The following is a 10000-nucleotide window of genomic DNA, read 5'->3' as shown; positions in this document are numbered from 1 at the left end:
GGGGAACATTTTCAACACTTTGGGGCATTTTTAAACACTTTGCTCTTTTTCCCCCTCTCCCAACCAGGGGGCCTGGGGAGCCTCCTCCTGAGGGGATGGGGAGCCAGGGGCCTGGGGAACATTTTCAACACTTTGGGGCATTTTTAAACACTTTGGTCTTTTTCCCCCTCTCCCAACCAGGGGGCCTGGGGAGCCTCCTCCTGCGGGGATGGGGAACCAGGGGCCTGGGGAACATTTTCAACACTTTGGGGCATTTTTAAACACTTTGCTCTTTTTCCCCCTCTCCCAACCAGGGGCCTGGGGAGCCTCCTCCTGCGGGCATGGAGAACCAGGGGGCCTGGGGAGCCTCCTCCTGCGGGGATGGGGAACCAGGGGCCTGGGGGGCCTCCTCCTGCGGGGATGGAGAACCAGGGGGCCTGGGGAGCCTCCTCCTGCGGGGATGGGGAACCAGGGGGCCTGGGGAGCCTCCTCCTGCGGGCATGGAGAACCAGGGGGCCTGGGGAGCCTCCTCCTGCGGGGATGGGGAACCAGGGGGCCTGGGGAGCCTCCTCCTGCGGGGATGGAGAACCAGGGGGCCTGGGGAGCCTCCTCCTGCGGGGATGGGGAACCAGGGGGCCTGGGGAGCCTCCTCCTGCGGGGATGGAGAACCAGGGGGCCTGGGGAGCCTCCTCCTGCGGTCATGGAGAACCAGGGGGCCTGGGGAGCCTCCTCCTGCGGGCATGGAGAACCAGGGGCCTGGGGAGCCTCCTCCTGCGGGGATGGAGAACCAGGGGGCCTGGGGAGCCTCCTCCTGCGGGCATGGAGAACCAGGGGGCCTGGGGAGCCTCCTCCTGCGGGCATGGAGAACCAGGGGGCCTGGGGAGCCTCCTCCTGCGGGGATGGGGAACCAGGGGCCTGGGGAGCCTCCTCCTGCGGGGATGGAGAACCAAGGGGCCTGGGGAGCCTCCTCCTGCGGGCATGGAGAACATGGGGGCCTGGGGAGCCTCCTCCTGCGGGCATGGAGAACCAGGGGGCCTGGGGAGCCTCCTCCTGCGGGCATGGAGAACCAGGGGGCCTGGGGAGCCTCCTCCTGCGGGGATGGAGAACCAGGGGCCTGGGGAGCCTCCTCCTGCGGGGATGGAGAACCAAGGGGCCTGGGGAGCCTCCTCCTGCGGGCATGGAGAACATGGGGGTCTGGGGAGCCTCCTCCTGCGGGGATGGAGAACCAGGGGGCCTGGGGAGCCTCCTCCTGCGGGGATGGGGAACCAGGGGGCCTGGGGAGCCTCCTCCTGCGGTGATGGGGAACCATGGGGCCTGGGGAGCCTCCTCCTGCGGGGATGGAGAACCAGGGGGCCTGGGGAGCCTCCTCCTGCGGGGATGGAGAACCAGGGCGCCTGGGGAGCCTACTCCTGCGGGGATGGAGAACCAAGGGGCCTGGGGAGCCTCCTCCTGCGGGCATGGAGAACATGGGGGCCTGGGGAGCCTCCTCCTGCGGGGATGGAGAACCAGGGGGCCTGGGGAGCCTCCTCCTGCGGGGATGGAGAACCAGGGGGCCTGGGGAGCCTCCTCCTACGGGCATGGAGAACCAGGGGGCCTGGGGAGCCTCCTCCTGCGGGGATGGGGAACCAGGGGCCTGGGGAGCCTCCTCCTGCGGGCATGGAGAACCAGGGGGCCTGGGGAGCCTCCTCCTGCGGGGATGGGGAACCAGGGGGCCTGGGGAGCCTCCTCCTGCACCAGGGGGCCTGGGGAGCCTCCTCCTGCGGGGATGGGGAACCAGGGGGCCTGGGGAGCCTCCTCCTGCGGTGATGGGGAACCATGGGGCCTGGGGAGCCTCCTCCTGCGGGGATGGGGAACCAGGGGGCCTGGGGAGCCTCCTCCTGCGGGGATGGGGAACCAGGGGCCTGGGGAGCCTCCTCCTGCACCAGGGGGCTTGGGGAGCCTCCTCCTGCGGGGATGGGGAACCAGGGGGCCTGGGGAGCCTCCTCCTGCGGGGATGGGGAACCAGGGGCCTGGGGAACATTTTCAACACTTTGGGGCATTTCACAAGCGCTTCCCTCGCTTACGGCCACACCACCCTGAATGAGCCCGATCTCGTCTGATCTCGGAAGCCAAGCAGGGTCGGGCCCAGTTAGTACTTGGATGGGAGACCGCCTGGGAATACTGGGTGCTGTAAGCATTTTTTTTTGCCATTATTTGTGGGTAGAAAAGTGAGAAAAGTGACCTAAAATAGAACCGGGACTAGGCGGCAGTTCCCCCCACCAGGCGGCGGCATTTGGGGCATTATTTGTGGGTAAGAAAGTGAGAAAAGTGACCTAAAATAGAACCGGGACTAGGCGGCAGTTCCCCCCACCAGGCGGCGGCATTTGGGGCATTATTTGTGGGTAAGAAAGTGAGAAAAGTGACCTAAAATAGAACCGGGACTAGGCGGCAGTTCCCCCCACCAGGCGGCGGCATTTGGGGCATTATTTGTGGGTCAGAAAGTGAGAAAAGTGACCTAAAATAGAACCGGGACTAGGCGGCAGTTCCCCCCACCAGGCGGCGGCATTTGGGGCATTATTTGTGGGTAAGAAAGTGAGAAAAGTGACCTAAAATAGAACCGGGACTAGGCGGCAGTTCCCCCCACCAGGCGGCGGCATTTGGGGCATTATTTGTGGGTCAGAAAGTGAGAAAAGTGACCTAAAATAGAACCGGGACTAGGCGGCAGTTCCCCCCACCAGGCGGCGGCATTTGGGGCATTATTTGTGGGTCAGAAAGTGAGAAAAGTGACCTAAAATAGAACCGGGACTAGGCGGCAGTTCCCCCCACCAGGCGGCGGCATTTGGGGCATTATTTGTGGGTCAGAAAGTGAGAAAAGTGACCTAAAATAGAACCGGGACTAGGCGGCAGTTCCCCCCACCAGGCGGCGGCATTTGGGGCATTATTTGTGGGTCAGAAAGTGAGAAAAGTGACCTAAAATAGAACCGGGACTAGGCGGCAGTTCCCCCCACCAGGCGGCGGCATTTGGGGCATTATTTGTGGGTCAGAAAGTGAGAAAAGTGACCTAAAATAGAACCGGGACTAGGCGGCAGTTCCCCCACCAGGCGGCGGCATTTGGGGACCCGTAGTGTGGGCAGAAAACTCACCAAAGTGACTTAAAATAGAACCGGTGCAGGCGGCATGTTCCCCCACCAGATGGCGGCATTTGGGGACCCGTAGTGTGGGCAGAAAACTCACCAAAGTGACTTAAAATAGAACCGGTGCAGGCGGCATGTTCCCCCACCAGATGGCGGCATTTGGGGACCCGTAGTGTGGGTAGAAAACTCACCAAAGTGACTTAAAATAGAACCGGTGCAGGCGGCATGTTCCCCCACCAGATGGCGGCATTTGGGGACCCGTAGTGTGGGTAGAAAACTCACCAAAGTGACTTAAAATAGAACCGGTGCAGGCGGCATGTTCCCCCACCAGATGGCGGCATTTGGGGACCCGTAGTGTGGGCAGAAAACTCACCAAAGTGACTTAAAATAGAACCGGTGCAGGCGGCATGTTCCCCCACCAGATGGCGGCATTTGGGGACCCGTAGTGTGGGTAGAAAACTCACCAAAGTGACTTAAAATAGAACCGGTGCAGGCGGCATGTTCCCCCACCAGATGGCGGCATTTGGGGACCCGTAGTGTGGGTAGAAAACTCACCAAAGTGACTTAAAATAGAACCGGTGCAGGCGGCATGTTCCCCCACCAGATGGCGGCATTTGGGGACCCGTAGTGTGGGCAGAAAACTCACCAAAGTGACTTAAAATAGAACCGGTGCAGGCGGCATGTTCCCCCACCAGATGGCGGCATTTGGGGACCTGCAGTGTGGGTAGAAAACTCACCAAAGTGTCCTAAAATAGAACCGGGACCAGGGGGCCTCTTCCCCCACCAGGTGGCGGGCTTGGGGGGCTTGGTTTCCGGGTAGAAAACTCACCAAAGTGTCCTAAAATAGAACCGGGACCAGGGGGCATGTTCCCCCACCAGGCGGCGGGCTTGGGGGGCTTGGTTTGCGGGTAGAAAACTCACCAAAGTGTCCTAAAATAGAACCAGGACCAGGGGGCATGTTCCCCCACCAGGCGGCGGGCTTGGGGGGCTTGGTTTGCGGGTAGAAAACTCACCAAAGTGTCCTAAAATAGAACCGGGACCAGGGGGCCTCTTCCCCCACCAGGCGGCGGGCTTGGGGGGCTTGGTTTGCGGGTAGAAAACTCACCAAAGTGACCTAAAATAGAACCGGGCTAGGCGGCATGTTCCCCCACCAGGCGGCGGGCTTGGGGGGCTTGGTTTGCGGGTAGAAAACTCACCAAAGTGTCCTAAAATAGAACCGGGACCAGGGGGCATGTTCCCCCACCAGGCGGCGGGCTTGGGGGGCTTGGTTTGCGGGTAGAAAACTCACCAAAGTGTCCTAAAATAGAACCGGGACCAGGGGGCATCTTCCCCCACCAGGCGGCGGGCTTGGGGGGCTTGGTTTGCGGGTAGAAAACTCACCAAAGTGTCCTAAAATAGAACCGGGACCAGGGGGCCTCTTCCCCCACCAGGCGGCGGGCTTGGGGGGCTTGGTTTGCGGGTAGAAAACTCACCAAAGTGACCTAAAATAGAACCGGGCCAGGCGGCATGCTCCCCCACCAGGCGGCGGGCTTGGGGGGCTTGGTTTGCGGGTAGAAAACTCACCAAAGTATCGGCAAAATAGAACCAGGGAAGGGGGGGATGTCGGTCACAAGGTGCCCGAGTCAGAGAACCAGGAAAACGGACATAAATCCAGAAAACCTCGGTGTCTGACTGCTCCTCAAAAAGTGGTCTTTTTGATGTCACGAGCGCAACCACCTAGAGGTTAATGGGGAGGGATGGTGTGAGCGCAAACGGATTTTTCCTAAGTGTGACTGCTCCTCAAAAAGTGGTCTTTTTGATGTCACGAGCGCAACCACCTAGAGGTTAATGGGGAGGGATGGTGTGAGCGCAAACGGATTTTTCCTAAGTGTGACTGCTCCTCAAAAAGTGGTCTTTTTGATGTCACGAGCGCAACCACCTAGAGGTTAATAGGGAGCGAGTACAACAGGGGAGGGAGTGAATGGGCTCGGACTGTGGCCGAGCCTGGTGCCTCAAAATCGGACAAGGTTGGACTGGAAGCCCGCTGAGAACTCTGGTTCTTTTGCCAGACGAAACGAATTTTTTCCGAGTGTGACTGCTCTGCAAAAAGTGGTCTTTTTGATGTCACGAGCGCAACCACCTAGAGGTTAATGGGGAGGGAGTGGAAAAAACGACAAAGTGTTGAGCTCCGGACCGGGATGGCGGGCGACTCGAGCGGTCATGCCCGACTTTGAGACACTTTGTCGCGGTCATGCGAGCGACCTCCACTGCTCCCCGGAGGTGCCCCGGACCGGGTTGGCGGGTGACTCGAGCGGTCCTGCCCGACTTTGAGACACTTTGTCGCGGTCATGCGGGCGTCCTCCGCCGGTCCCCGGAGGTGCCCCGGACCGGGTTGGCGGGTGACTCGAGCGGTCATGCCCGACTTTGAGACACTTTGTCGCGGTCATGCGGGCGTCCTCCGCCGGTCCCTGGAGGTGCCCCGGACCGGGGTGGCGGGTGACTCGAGCGGTCGTGCCCGACTTTGAGACACTTTGTCGCGGTCATGCGGGCGTCCTCCGCCGGTCCCTGGAGGTGCCCCGGACCGGGTTGGCGGGTGACTCGAGCGGTCGTGCCCGACTTTGAGACACTTTGTCGCGGTCATGCGGGCGTCCTCCGCCGGTCCCCGGAGGTGCCCCGGACCGGGTTGGCGGGTGACTCGAGCGGTCATGCCCGACTTTGAGACACTTTGTCGCGGTCATGCGGGCCTCCTCCGCCGGTCCCTGGAGGTGCCCCGGACTGGGTTGGCGGGTGACTCGAACGGTCATGCCCGACTTTGAGACACTTTGTCGCGGTCATGCGGGCGTCCTCCGCCGGTCCCTGGAGGTGCCCCGGACCGGGTTGGCGGGTGACTCGAGCGGTCATGCCCGACTTTGAGACACTTTGTCGCGGTCATGCGGGCCTCCTCCGCCGGTCCCTGGAGGTGCCCCGGACCGGGTTGGCGGGTGACTCGAACGGTCATGCCCGACTTTGAGACACTTTGTCGCGGTCATGCGGGCGTCCTCCGCCGGTCCCTGGAGGTGTCCCGGACCGGGTTGGCGGGTGACTCGAGCGGTCGTGCCCGACTTTGAGACACTTTGTCGCGGTCATGCGGGCATCCTCCGCCGGTCCCTGGAGGTGCCCCGGACCGGGTTGGCGGGTGACTCGAGCGGTCGTGCCCGACTTTGAGACACTTTGTCGCGGTCATGCGGGCGTCCTCCGCCGGTCCCTGGAGGTGCCCCGGACCGGGTTGGCGGGTGACTCGAGCGGTCGTGCCCGACTTTGAGACACTTTGTCGCGGTCATGCGGGCGTCCTCCGCCGGTCCCTGGAGGTGCCCCGGACCGGGTTGGCGGGTGACTCGAGCGGTCGTGCCCGACTTTGAGACACTTTGTCGCGGTCATGCGGGCGTCCTCCGCCGGTCCCTGGAGGTGCCCCGGACCGGGTTGGCGGGTGACTCAAGCGGTCATGCCCGACTTTGAGACACTTTGCCGCGGTCATGCGGGCGACCTCCGCCGGTCCCTGGAGGTGCCCCGGACCGGGTTGGCGGGTGACTCGAGCGGTCGTGCCCGACTTTGAGACACTTTGCCGTGGTCATGCGGGCGACCTCCGCCGGTCCCTGGATGGCGGGCTCCAGTGAGGTCGGCGGGGGAAGGCTCGGGCTGAGGCCGACTTCGGTGCCTCAAAGTCGGACAAGGTTGGATTGGAAGTCCGCTGTGTTGAGGACCAGTGGCATTCGGCGGTGGAACGCTCAGAACTTGGCCGACATCGGTGCCTCAACGTCGGACAAGGTTGGAGTGGATGACCGCTGATAACTCTGGTTCTTTTGCCAGACGAAAGAAATTTTTCCCGAGTGTGACTGCTCTGAAAAAAGTGGTCTTTTTGATGTCACGAGCGCAACCACCTAGAGGTTAATAGGGAGGCACCATAACAGGAGAGGGAGTGAAAAGGCTCGGACGGTGGCCGAGCCTGGTGCCTCAAAATCGGACAAGGTTGGAGTGGATGACCGCTGATAACTCTGGTTCTTTTGCCAGACGAAAGAAATTTTTCCCGAGTGTGACTGCTCTGAAAAAAGTGGTCTTTTTGATGTCACGAGCGCAACCACCTAGAGGTTAATAGGGAGGCACCATAACAGGAGAGGGAGTGAAAAGGCTCGGAGGGTGGCCGAGCCTGGTGCCTCAAAATCGGACAAGGTTGGAGTGGATGACCGCTGAAAACTCTGGTTCTTTTGCCAGACGAAAGAAATTTTTTCCGAGTGTGACTGCTCTGAAAAAAGTGGTCTTTTTGATGTCACGAGCGCAACCACCTAGAGGTTAATAGGGAGGCACCATAACAGGAGAGGGAGTGAAAAGGCTCGGAGGGTGGCCGAGCCTGGTGCCTCAAAATCGGACAAGGTTGGAGTGGATGACCGCTGAAAACTCTGGTTCTTTTGCCAGACGAAAGAAATTTTTCCCGAGTGTGACTGCTCTGCAAAAAGTGGTCTTTTTGATGTCACGAGCGCAACCACCTAGAGGTTAATAGGGAGGCACCATAACAGGAGAGGGAGTGAAAAGGCTCGGAGGGTGGCCGAGCCTGGTGCCTCAAAATCGGACAAGGTTGGAGTGGATGACCGCTGAAAACTCTGGTTCTTTTGCCAGACGAAAGAAATTTTTTCCGAGTGTGACTGCTCTGAAAAAAGTGGTCTTTTTGATGTCACGAGCGCAACCACCTAGAGGTTAATAGGGAGGCACCATAACAGGAGAGGGAGTGAAAAGGCTCGGAGGGTGGCCGAGCCTGGTGCCTCAAAATCGGACAAGGTTGGAGTGGATGACCGCTGAAAACTCTGGTTCTTTTGCCAGACGAAAGAAATTTTTCCCGAGTGTGACTGCTCTGCAAAAAGTGGTCTTTTTGATGTCACGAGCGCAACCACCTAGAGGTTAATAGGGAGGCACCATAACAGGAGAGGGAGTGAAAAGGCTCGGAGGGTGGCCGAGCCTGGTGCCTCAAAGTCGGACAAGGTTGGAGTGGATGACCGCTGAAAACTCTGGTTCTTTTGCCAGACGAAAGAAATTTTTTCCGAGTGTGACTGCTCTGCAAAAAGTGGTCTTTTTGATGTCACGAGCGCAACCACCTAGAGGTTAATAGGGAGGCACCATAACAGGAGAGGGAGTGAAAAGGCTCGGAGGGTGGCCGAGCCTGGTGCCTCAAAATCGGACAAGGTTGGAGTGGATGACCGCTGAACACTCTGGTTCTTTTGCCAGACGAAAGAAATTTTTTCCGAGTGTGACTGCTCTGCAAAAAGTGGTCTTTTTGATGTCACGAGCGCAACCACCTAGAGGTTAATAGGGAGGCACCATAACAGGAGAGGGAGTGAAAAGGCTCGGAGGGTGGCCGAGCCTGGTGCCTCAAAATCGGACAAGGTTGGAGTGGATGGCCGCTGAAAACTCTGGTTCTTTTGCCTGACGAAAGAAATTTTTTCCGAGTGTGACTGCTCTGCAAAAAGTGGTCTTTTTGATGTCACGAGCGCAACCACCTAGAGGTTAATAGGGAGGCACCATAACAGGAGAGGGAAGGAAAAGGCTCGGAGGGTGGCCGAGCCTGGTGCCTCAAAATCGGACAAGGTTGGAGTGGATGACCGCTGAAAACTCTGGTTCTTTTGCCTGACGAAAGAAATTTTTTCCGAGTGTGACTGCTCTGCAAAAAGTGGTCTTTTTGATGTCACGAGCGCAACCACCTAGAGGTTAATAGGGAGGCACCATAACAGGAGAGGGAGTGAAAAGGCTCGGAGGGTGGCCGAGCCTGGTGCCTCAAAGTCGGACAAGGTTGGAGTGGATGGCCGCGGAGAACTCTGGTTCTTTTGCCTGACGAAAGAAATTTTTTCCGAGTGTGACTGCTCCTCAAAAAGTGGTCTTTTTGATGTCACGAGCGCAACCACCTAGAGGTTAATAGGGAGGCACCATAACAGGAGAGGGAGTGAAAAGGCTCGGAGGGTGGCCGAGCCTGGTGCCTCAAAGTCGGACAAGGTTGGAGTGGATGGCCGCGGAGAACTCTGGTTCTTTTGCCTGACGAAAGAAATTTTTTCCGAGTGTGACTGCTCTGCAAAAAGTGGTCTTTTTGATGTCACGAGCGCAACCACCTAGAGGTTAATAGGGAGGCACCATAACAGGAGAGGGAAGGAAAAGGCTCGGAGGGTGGCCGAGCCTGGTGCCTCAAAGTCGGACAAGGTTGGAGTGGATGGCCGCGGAGAACTCTGGTTCTTTTGCCTGACGAAAGAAATTTTTTCCGAGTGTGACTGCTCCTCAAAAAGTGGTCTTTTTGATGTCACGAGCGCAACCACCTAGAGGTTAATAGGGAGGCACCATAACAGGAGAGGGAAGGAAAAGGCTCGGAGGGTGGCCGAGCCTGGTGCCTCAAAGTCGGACAAGGTTGGAGTGGATGGCCGCGGAGAACTCTGGTTCTTTTGCCTGACGAAAGAAATTTTTTCCGAGTGTGACTGCTCTTCAAAAAGTGGTCTTTTTGATGTCACGAGCGCAACCACCTAGAGGTTAATAGGGAGGCACCATAACAGGAGAGGGAAGGAAAAGGCTCGGAGGGTGGCCGAGCCTGGTGCCTCAAAGTCGGACAAGGTTGGAGTGGATGGCCGCGGAGAACTCTGGTTCTTTTGCCTGACGAAAGAAATTTTTTCCGAGTGTGACTGCTCTGAAAAAAGTGGTCTTTTTGATGTCACGAGCGCAACCACCTAGAGGTTAATAGGGAGGCACCATAACAGGAGAGGGAAGGAAAAGGCTCGGAGGGTGGCCGAGCCTGGTGCCTCAAAGTCGGACAAGGTTGGAGTGGATGGCCGCGGAGAACTCTGGTTCTTTTGCCTGACGAAAGAAATTTTTTCCGAGTGTGACTGCTCTTCAAAAAGTGGTCTTTTTGATGTCACGAGCGCAAC

At 58.8% G+C, this 10000-nt stretch overlaps 1 non-coding gene across 1 annotated transcript; it reads left to right on the top strand.

Moving 5' to 3' along the window:
• The first annotated feature begins 2036 nt into the window (after positions 1–2036).
• LOC148058248 (5S ribosomal RNA) lies at positions 2037–2155 on the top strand. Its single transcript, XR_015710021.1, has one exon. It is a non-coding gene; the product is annotated as a 5S ribosomal RNA (ribosomal RNA).
• Positions 2156–10000: the final 7845 nt, after the last annotated feature.

This window comes from Callionymus lyra, unplaced genomic scaffold (genome assembly GCF_982586985.1).
Source record: "Callionymus lyra unplaced genomic scaffold, fCalLyr1.hap1.1 HAP1_SCAFFOLD_126, whole genome shotgun sequence".
Lineage (NCBI taxonomy): Eukaryota > Metazoa > Chordata > Actinopteri > Syngnathiformes > Callionymidae > Callionymus > Callionymus lyra.
The sequence above is the reverse complement of the archived record's forward strand: the minus strand, read 5'-3'. Positions and strand labels throughout refer to the sequence as shown.